At 42.1% G+C, this 10,000-nt stretch overlaps 1 non-coding gene across 1 annotated transcript in view; it reads left to right on the plus strand.

Annotated features, from left to right (window-relative positions):
* Positions 1-9,994: 9,994 nt before the first annotated feature.
* The window catches only part of LOC123687603, a 1,906-nt gene continuing 1,900 nt past the window's right edge, over positions 9,995-10,000 (plus strand). The window contains exon 1 of the ribosomal RNA XR_006749320.1: positions 9,995-10,000. This exon is cut by the window's right edge and continues 1,900 nt beyond it. This is a non-coding gene — a ribosomal RNA (small subunit ribosomal RNA).

Consider the following 10,000-nt stretch of genomic DNA (forward strand, 5'->3'; position numbering starts at 1 on the left):
ACGTAAATGACGATCGGGACCGGGGCGATCGGTCGTATCTGACACCGCCGGCTCGGTTCTAACATCGTCAATGAGTCGGGGTTGAAAAAAAGGACGTGAACATTTTTCCTTATAAAAATCAAACCCGATCATGGATTTTGATTCTGATTGTTGATTATCGCTATTAGAACATATAAGGAGGCAACCAAATCAAATTTGAGAAAATTCCACGATCAGAAAATTTTTTTCGAAAAAAAAAAAAAAATCGTAATCACCTCGGTCATGGCGAGTTATTTTCCGTATTTCATTCCACAATCAACGTACAACATAGAAGAAATCATCTCTCTAACTATCCTGGTTCAAAAGTTGTATCGGAACATTTCACGTCGTAATATCTCGCCAAGTCCAGACCTCGGCGATAGGTAGTATCTGACACCGTCCGCTCGGGACTGACATCGACTTGGACTCGGGCTGATGATGGGGAGGCGTTTAAGGACGTGAACATTTTTCCTTATACAAAATTAAAGTCGACAATGAATATTGATTCTGATTACTGATTTACGCTTTAAAAACACATTAGAAGGCAACCAAATCGAATTTGAGGAAATTCCACGATCAGAAAATTTTTTTCGAAAAAAAAAAAAATCCGAAAAATATTTTTCGATTCCTATTACTGATTTACTCTTTTAGAACACATTAGGAGGCAACCAAATCAAATTTGAGAAAATTCCACAATCAGAAAATTTTTTTCGAAAAAAAAAAAAATTCGAGGACACCTCGGTCATGGCAAGTTATTTTCCACAATCCATTCCCCAATCGACGTACATCACAGAAAAAATCATCTCTCTAACTATCCTGGTTCAAAAGTTGTATCGGAACATTTTCACGTCGAAAATATATCTCTAAGTCCAGACCGATGCACAACGTAAACTAGGGCTGAACCGATGCACCACGTAATATCGGGCAGACCGATGCAGAACGTAAACTCGATCATACCGATGCTTCACGTAATCTCGATCTTACCGATGCACCACGTAAACAAGGGCAGACCGATGCAGAACGTAAAGTAGATCTTACCGATGCACCCCGTAATCTCGATCTTACCGATGCACCACGTAATCTCCATCTTACCGATGCACCACGTGAACTGGATCTTACCGATGCAGAACGTGAATTGGATCTTACCGATGCACCACGTAAACTCGATCATACCGATGCACCACGTAATCTCGGGCAGACCGATGCACAACGTGAATGACGATCGGGACCGGGGCGATCGGTCGTATCTGACACCGCCGGCTCGGTTCTAACATCGTCAATGAGTCGGGGTTGAAAAAAAGGACGTGAACATTTTTCCTTATAAAAATCAAACCCGATCATGGATTTTGATTCTGATTGTTGATTATCGCTATTAGAACATATAAGGAGGCAACCAAATCAAATTTGAGAAAATTCCACGATCAGAAAATTTTTTTCGAAAAAAAAAAAAAAATCGTAATCACCTCGGTCATGGCGAGTTATTTTCCGTATTTCATTCCACAATCAACGTACAACATAGAAGAAATCATCTCTCTAACTATCCTGGTTCAAAAGTTGTATCGGAACATTTCACGTCGTAATATCTCGCCAAGTCCAGACCTCGGCGATAGGTAGTATCTGACACCGTCCGCTCGGGACTGACATCGACTTGGACTCGGGCTGATGATGGGGGAGGCGTTTAAGGACGTGAACATTTTTCCTTATAAAAATTAAAGTCGACAATGAATATTGATTCTGATTACTGATTTACGCTTTAAAAACACATTAGAAGGCAACCAAATCGAATTTGAGGAAATTCCACGATCAGAAAATTTTTTTCGAAAAAAAAAAAATCCGAAAAATATTTTTCGATTCCTATTACTGATTTACTCTTTTAGAACACATTAGGAGGCAACCAAATCAAATTTGAGAAAATTCCACAATCAGAAAATTTTTTTCGAAAAAAAAAAAAATTCGAGGACACCTCGGTCATGGCAAGTTATTTTCCACAATCCATTCCCCAATCGACGTACATCACAGAAAAAATCATCTCTCTAACTATCCTGGTTCAAAAGTTGTATCGGAACATTTTCACGTCGAAAATATATCTCTAAGTCCAGACCGATGCACAACGTAAACTAGGGCTGAACCGATGCACCACGTAATATCGGGCAGACCGATGCAGAACGTAAACTCGATCATACCGATGCTTCACGTAATCTCGATCTTACCGATGCACCACGTAAACAAGGGCAGACCGATGCAGAACGTAAAGTAGATCTTACCGATGCACCACGTAATCTCGATCTTACCGATGCACCACGTAATCTCCATCTTACCGATGCACCACGTGAACTGGATCTTACCGATGCAGAACGTGAATTGGATCTTACCGATGCACCACGTAAACTCGATCATACCGATGCACCACGTAATCTCGGGCAGACCGATGCACAACGTAAATGACGATCGGGACCGGGGCGATCGGTCGTATCTGACACCGCCGGCTCGGTTCTAACATCGTCAATGAGTCGGGGTTGAAAAAAAGGACGTGAACATTTTTCCTTATAAAAATCAAACCCGATCATGGATTTTGATTCTGATTGTTGATTATCGCTATTAGAACATATAAGGAGGCAACCAAATCAAATTTGAGAAAATTCCACGATCAGAAAATTTTTTTCGAAAAAAAAAAAAAAAATCGTAATCACCTCGGTCATGGCGAGTTATTTTCCGTATTTCATTCCACAATCAACGTACAACATAGAAGAAATCATCTCTCTAACTATCCTGGTTCAAAAGTTGTATCGGAACATTTCACGTCGTAATATCTCGCCAAGTCCAGACCTCGGCGATAGGTAGTATCTGACACCGTCCGCTCGGGACTGACATCGACTTGGACTCGGGCTGATGATGGGGAGGCGTTTAAGGACGTGAACATTTTTCCTTATAAAAATTAAAGTCGACAATGAATATTGATTCTGATTACTGATTTACGCTTTAAAAACACATTAGAAGGCAACCAAATCGAATTTGAGGAAATTCCACGATCAGAAAATTTTTTTCGAAAAAAAAAAAAATCCGAAAAATATTTTTCGATTCCTATTACTGATTTACTCTTTTAGAACACATTAGGAGGCAACCAAATCAAATTTGAGAAAATTCCACAATCAGAAAATTTTTTTCGAAAAAAAAAAAAATTCGAGGACACCTCGGTCATGGCAAGTTATTTTCCACAATCCATTCCCCAATCGACGTACATCACAGAAAAAATCATCTCTCTAACTATCCTGGTTCAAAAGTTGTATCGGAACATTTTCACGTCGAAAATATATCTCTAAGTCCAGACCGATGCACAACGTAAACTAGGGCTGAACCGATGCACCACGTAATATCGGGCAGACCGATGCAGAACGTAAACTCGATCATACCGATGCTTCACGTAATCTCGATCTTACCGATGCACCACGTAAACAAGGGCAGACCGATGCAGAACGTAAAGTAGATCTTACCGATGCACCCCGTAATCTCGATCTTACCGATGCACCACGTAATCTCCATCTTACCGATGCACCACGTGAACTGGATCTTACCGATGCAGAACGTGAATTGGATCTTACCGATGCACCACGTAAACTCGATCATACCGATGCACCACGTAATCTCGGGCAGACCGATGCACAACGTGAATGACGATCGGGACCGGGGCGATCGGTCGTATCTGACACCGCCGGCTCGGTTCTAACATCGTCAATGAGTCGGGGTTGAAAAAAAGGACGTGAACATTTTTCCTTATAAAAATCAAACCCGATCATGGATTTTGATTCTGATTGTTGATTATCGCTATTAGAACATATAAGGAGGCAACCAAATCAAATTTGAGAAAATTCCACGATCAGAAAATTTTTTTCGAAAAAAAAAAAAAAATCGTAATCACCTCGGTCATGGCGAGTTATTTTCCGTATTTCATTCCACAATCAACGTACAACATAGAAGAAATCATCTCTCTAACTATCCTGGTTCAAAAGTTGTATCGGAACATTTCACGTCGTAATATCTCGCCAAGTCCAGACCTCGGCGATAGGTAGTATCTGACACCGTCCGCTCGGGACTGACATCGACTTGGACTCGGGCTGATGATGGGGAGGCGTTTAAGGACGTGAACATTTTTCCTTATAAAAATTAAAGTCGACAATGAATATTGATTCTGATTACTGATTTACGCTTTAAAAACACATTAGAAGGCAACCAAATCGAATTTGAGGAAATTCCACGATCAGAAAATTTTTTTCGAAAAAAAAAAAAATCCGAAAAATATTTTTCGATTCCTATTACTGATTTACTCTTTTAGAACACATTAGGAGGCAACCAAATCAAATTTGAGAAAATTCCACAATCAGAAAATTTTTTTCGAAAAAAAAAAAAATTCGAGGACACCTCGGTCATGGCAAGTTATTTTCCACAATCCATTCCCCAATCGACGTACATCACAGAAAAAATCATCTCTCTAACTATCCTGGTTCAAAAGTTGTATCGGAACATTTTCACGTCGAAAATATATCTCTAAGTCCAGACCGATGCACAACGTAAACTAGGGCTGAACCGATGCACCACGTAATATCGGGCAGACCGATGCAGAACGTAAACTCGATCATACCGATGCTTCACGTAATCTCGATCTTACCGATGCACCACGTAAACAAGGGCAGACCGATGCAGAACGTAAAGTAGATCTTACCGATGCACCACGTAATCTCGATCTTACCGATGCACCACGTAATCTCCATCTTACCGATGCACCACGTGAACTGGATCTTACCGATGCAGAACGTGAATTGGATCTTACCGATGCACCACGTAAACTCGATCATACCGATGCACCACGTAATCTCGGGCAGACCGATGCACAACGTAAATGACGATCGGGACCGGGGCGATCGGTCGTATCTGACACCGCCGGCTCGGTTCTAACATCGTCAATGAGTCGGGGTTGAAAAAAAGGACGTGAACATTTTTCCTTATAAAAATCAAACCCGATCATGGATTTTGATTCTGATTGTTGATTATCGCTATTAGAACATATAAGGAGGCAACCAAATCAAATTTGAGAAAATTCCACGATCAGAAAATTTTTTTCGAAAAAAAAAAAAAAATCGTAATCACCTCGGTCATGGCGAGTTATTTTCCGTATTTCATTCCACAATCAACGTACAACATAGAAGAAATCATCTCTCTAACTATCCTGGTTCAAAAGTTGTATCGGAACATTTCACGTCGTAATATCTCGCCAAGTCCAGACCTCGGCGATAGGTAGTATCTGACACCGTCCGCTCGGGACTGACATCGACTTGGACTCGGGCTGATGATGGGGAGGCGTTTAAGGACGTGAACATTTTTCCTTATAAAAATTAAAGTCGACAATGAATATTGATTCTGATTACTGATTTACGCTTTAAAAACACATTAGAAGGCAACCAAATCGAATTTGAGGAAATTCCACGATCAGAAAATTTTTTTCGAAAAAAAAAAAAATCCGAAAAATATTTTTCGATTCCTATTACTGATTTACTCTTTTAGAACACATTAGGAGGCAACCAAATCAAATTTGAGAAAATTCCACAATCAGAAAATTTTTTTCGAAAAAAAAAAAAATTCGAGGACACCTCGGTCATGGCAAGTTATTTTCCACAATCCATTCCCCAATCGACGTACATCACAGAAAAAATCATCTCTCTAACTATCCTGGTTCAAAAGTTGTATCGGAACATTTTCACGTCGAAAATATATCTCTAAGTCCAGACCGATGCACAACGTAAACTAGGGCTGAACCGATGCACCACGTAATATCGGGCAGACCGATGCAGAACGTAAACTCGATCATACCGATGCTTCACGTAATCTCGATCTTACCGATGCACCACGTAAACAAGGGCAGACCGATGCAGAACGTAAAGTAGATCTTACCGATGCACCACGTAATCTCGATCTTACCGATGCACCACGTAATCTCCATCTTACCGATGCACCACGTGAACTGGATCTTACCGCTGCAGAACGTGAATTGGATCTTACCGATGCACCACGTAAACTCGATCTTACCGATGCACCACGTAATCTCAATCTTACCGATGCACCACGTGAACTGGATCTTACCGATGCAGAACGTGAATTGGATCTTACCGATGCACCACGTAAACTCGATCATACCGATGCACCACGTAATCTCGGGCAGACCGATGCACAACGTAAATGACGATCGGGACCGGGGCGATCGGTCGTATCTGACACCGCCGGCTCGGTTCTAACATCGTCAATGAGTCGGGGTTGAAAAAAAGGACGTGAACATTTTTCCTTATAAAAATCAAACCCGATCATGGATTTTGATTCTGATTGTTGATTATCGCTATTAGAACATATAAGGAGGCAACCAAATCAAATTTGAGAAAATTCCACGATCAGAAAATTTTTTTCGAAAAAAAAAAAAAAATCGTAATCACCTCGGTCATGGCGAGTTATTTTCCGTATTTCATTCCACAATCAACGTACAACATAGAAGAAATCATCTCTCTAACTATCCTGGTTCAAAAGTTGTATCGGAACATTTCACGTCGTAATATCTCGCCAAGTCCAGACCTCGGCGATAGGTAGTATCTGACACCGTCCGCTCGGGACTGACATCGACTTGGACTCGGGCTGATGATGGGGAGGCGTTTAAGGACGTGAACATTTTTCCTTATAAAAATTAAAGTCGACAATGAATATTGATTCTGATTACTGATTTACGCTTTAAAAACACATTAGAAGGCAACCAAATCGAATTTGAGGAAATTCCACGATCAGAAAATTTTTTTCGAAAAAAAAAAAAATCCGAAAAATATTTTTCGATTCCTATTACTGATTTACTCTTTTAGAACACATTAGGAGGCAACCAAATCAAATTTGAGAAAATTCCACAATCAGAAAATTTTTTTCGAAAAAAAAAAAAATTCGAGGACACCTCGGTCATGGCAAGTTATTTTCCACAATCCATTCCCCAATCGACGTACATCACAGAAAAAATCATCTCTCTAACTATCCTGGTTCAAAAGTTGTATCGGAACATTTTCACGTCGAAAATATATCTCTAAGTCCAGACCGATGCACAACGTAAACTAGGGCTGAACCGATGCACCACGTAATATCGGGCAGACCGATGCAGAACGTAAACTCGATCATACCGATGCTTCACGTAATCTCGATCTTACCGATGCACCACGTAAACAAGGGCAGACCGATGCAGAACGTAAAGTAGATCTTACCGATGCACCACGTAATCTCGATCTTACCGATGCACCACGTAATCTCCATCTTACCGATGCACCACGTGAACTGGATCTTACCGATGCAGAACGTGAATTGGATCTTACCGATGCACCACGTAAACTCGATCTTACCGATGCACCACGTAATCTCAATCTTACCGATGCACCACGTGAACTGGATCTTACCGATGCAGAACGTGAATTGGATCTTACTGATGCACCACGTAAACTCGATCTTACCGATGCACCACGTAATCTCAATCTTACCGATGCACCACGTGAACTGGATCTTACCGATGCAGAACGTGAATTGGATCTTACCGATGCACCACGTAAACTCGATCTTACCGATGCACCACGTAATCTCAATCTCACCGATGCACCACGTGAACTGGATCTTACCGATGCAGAACGTGAATTGGATCTTACCGATGCACCACGTAAACTCGATCTTACCGATGCACCACGTAATCTCGATCTTACCGATGCACCACGTGAACTGGATCTTACCGATGCAGAACGTGAACTCGATCTTACCGATGCACCACGTAAACTAGGGCTGACCGATGCATCACGTAAACGACGATCGAGAGGCGCGAAAGGACGTGAACGTTTTTCATTATAAAAATTGAAATAAATGATAAATAATGATTCTGATTGTTGATTATCGTTTTTAATATGCATTAGTAGGCAACCAAATGAAATTTGAGGAAATTCCGATAACAGAAAATTTTTTCGAAAAAAAAAAAAATTCATGAAATCCTCGGTCATCGCAAAATATTTACCATATTCTGTTCGATAATCAACGTATATTTAAGAAGGAATCATATCTGTATCTATCTTGGTTCAAATTTTGTATCGGAACATTTTGACCAAAGTCCGAGCTTCGGCCGAAACAGACACCGCTGACCTGGCCTATCGATCGACCGAGAGTCGGGGATAGAGCGTAAGTGTTGTCTGGAGGGGAACCCTGTGCTCTCCTGACATATATAGGGAAGGTGGTCGCGTTGGGCGATGCAGAACGTTTGGATCGGGAATTATATTTTTGGTTCAGCTATTGGAATATGGTTTATTGTTGGTATATATTGGCGAAATAACGTTCTTACTGACTGGGGATATTCATAAAAATGAGTCCGGAGATTTTCAGATCGAAGTCCGAGTGATCCGACTTGGAAGGCGTGTTGGGTGGGTCGAGATGGCTTAGATCGATCAGACGAGGCGGGCTAAGTGTTGACGTCATGCATCGGTCCATTTTCAGATTGAGTCCGAGTAATCCGACTTTGAAAGAGTGTTGGGTGCGTCGAGACTGTTTAGATAGATCGGACGAGGCGGACTAGGTGTTAACGACATGCATCGGTATATTTTCTGATCGGAGTCCGAAGAAATCGGCCCTAGTAGGCGCAGCGGACGGTCGAGACGGCCTCGGTGGGTCGGATCGATCGGGAAAAGTTTGCTAAATCGTGTCTGGAGGGGAACCTTGGGTTCTCCTGACATATATAGGGGATAAGGTTTGGGTGAACGATTCTTCACGTAAAAGTTGAGTAATTTATTTTTCGATAAGCTTTTGGATATTGATGAGAAGTATATGTATATCTTCGATTAAAAGAATTCTTACCGTCTCGATGTATATTATATTAGATATATAAGAAATAGTTAACGTGATGCATCGGCCGATTTCCGGATCGGAGTTCGAGAGATGCGACTTTCGATGCGCGATGGGTGGATCGAGACGGCCTAGATCGATCGGACGAGGCGGACTAGGTGTTAACGACATGCATCGGCGGATTTTCTGATCGGAGTCCGAAGAAATCAGCTCTAGTAGGCGCGGCGAACGGTCGAAACGGCCTCGATCGATCGGACGAGGCGGACTAGGTGTTAACGACATGCATCGGCGGATTTTCTGATCGGAGTCCGAAGAAATCAGCTCTAGTAGGCGCGGCGAACGGTCGAAACGGCCTCGGTGGGTCGGATCGATCGGGAAAAGTTTGCTAAATCGTGTCTGGAGGGGAATCCGGGGTTCTCCTGACATATATAGAAGGGGTGGAGAATGGGTCCTGTCCTAGACTGTTTGGAGTTCTTTTTAGGATGATATTCAGTTGGTAAGTGGTAGACCCGAATCCGACCTCGGCGTTTGGGTACTGGCAAGGTGTGTTGGTTTCGGCTTTCGCATCTTGGGTCGCTTTCGTCAACCTCATGCAGCGAGGTCGCGGTCCGCTTCGTCTCTTTGTAGTCGAATGGCCTTTAAGCGACCAACCTTAAAATCGTGATCCTCTGCCCGTTGCGGGTTATGTTCACAAAAAATTTGCAACCACTCAATTCGTTCCGAGCGACAAATATTGTTGAATCTCGAATCACCGTGTCGTTATATTCACATGTATAGCGAAGGGTCGAGATGGAATGTGTATAAGAAATTAGTTGATAGCCGGGGGTTCGTATTATATATGGACGCCTTGGCGAGGGATTGTTTCTAGAAACTTTCTCATTTTTGATCGGTGTTTTGTCCGAGATGATGATGATGTATATATAGCTTGAGTCTCATGCTGACTGGGGGCTGTTACGTCGTTTCGTCGAGGACTTGCACTTACTGATGTGCGGCGCTAGTCGAAGTCAATCGACATGGCTAGTGCCACATGACGAGAGGCGAACGGGTTTGGCCATACCGGCAATCTCGTGGACCGATCGTATAAGCACGCAGTTCCCTG

The sequence above is a fragment of the Harmonia axyridis genome, chromosome X, assembly GCF_914767665.1.
Source record: "Harmonia axyridis chromosome X, icHarAxyr1.1, whole genome shotgun sequence".
In the NCBI taxonomy this organism is placed as follows: domain Eukaryota; kingdom Metazoa; phylum Arthropoda; class Insecta; order Coleoptera; family Coccinellidae; genus Harmonia; species Harmonia axyridis.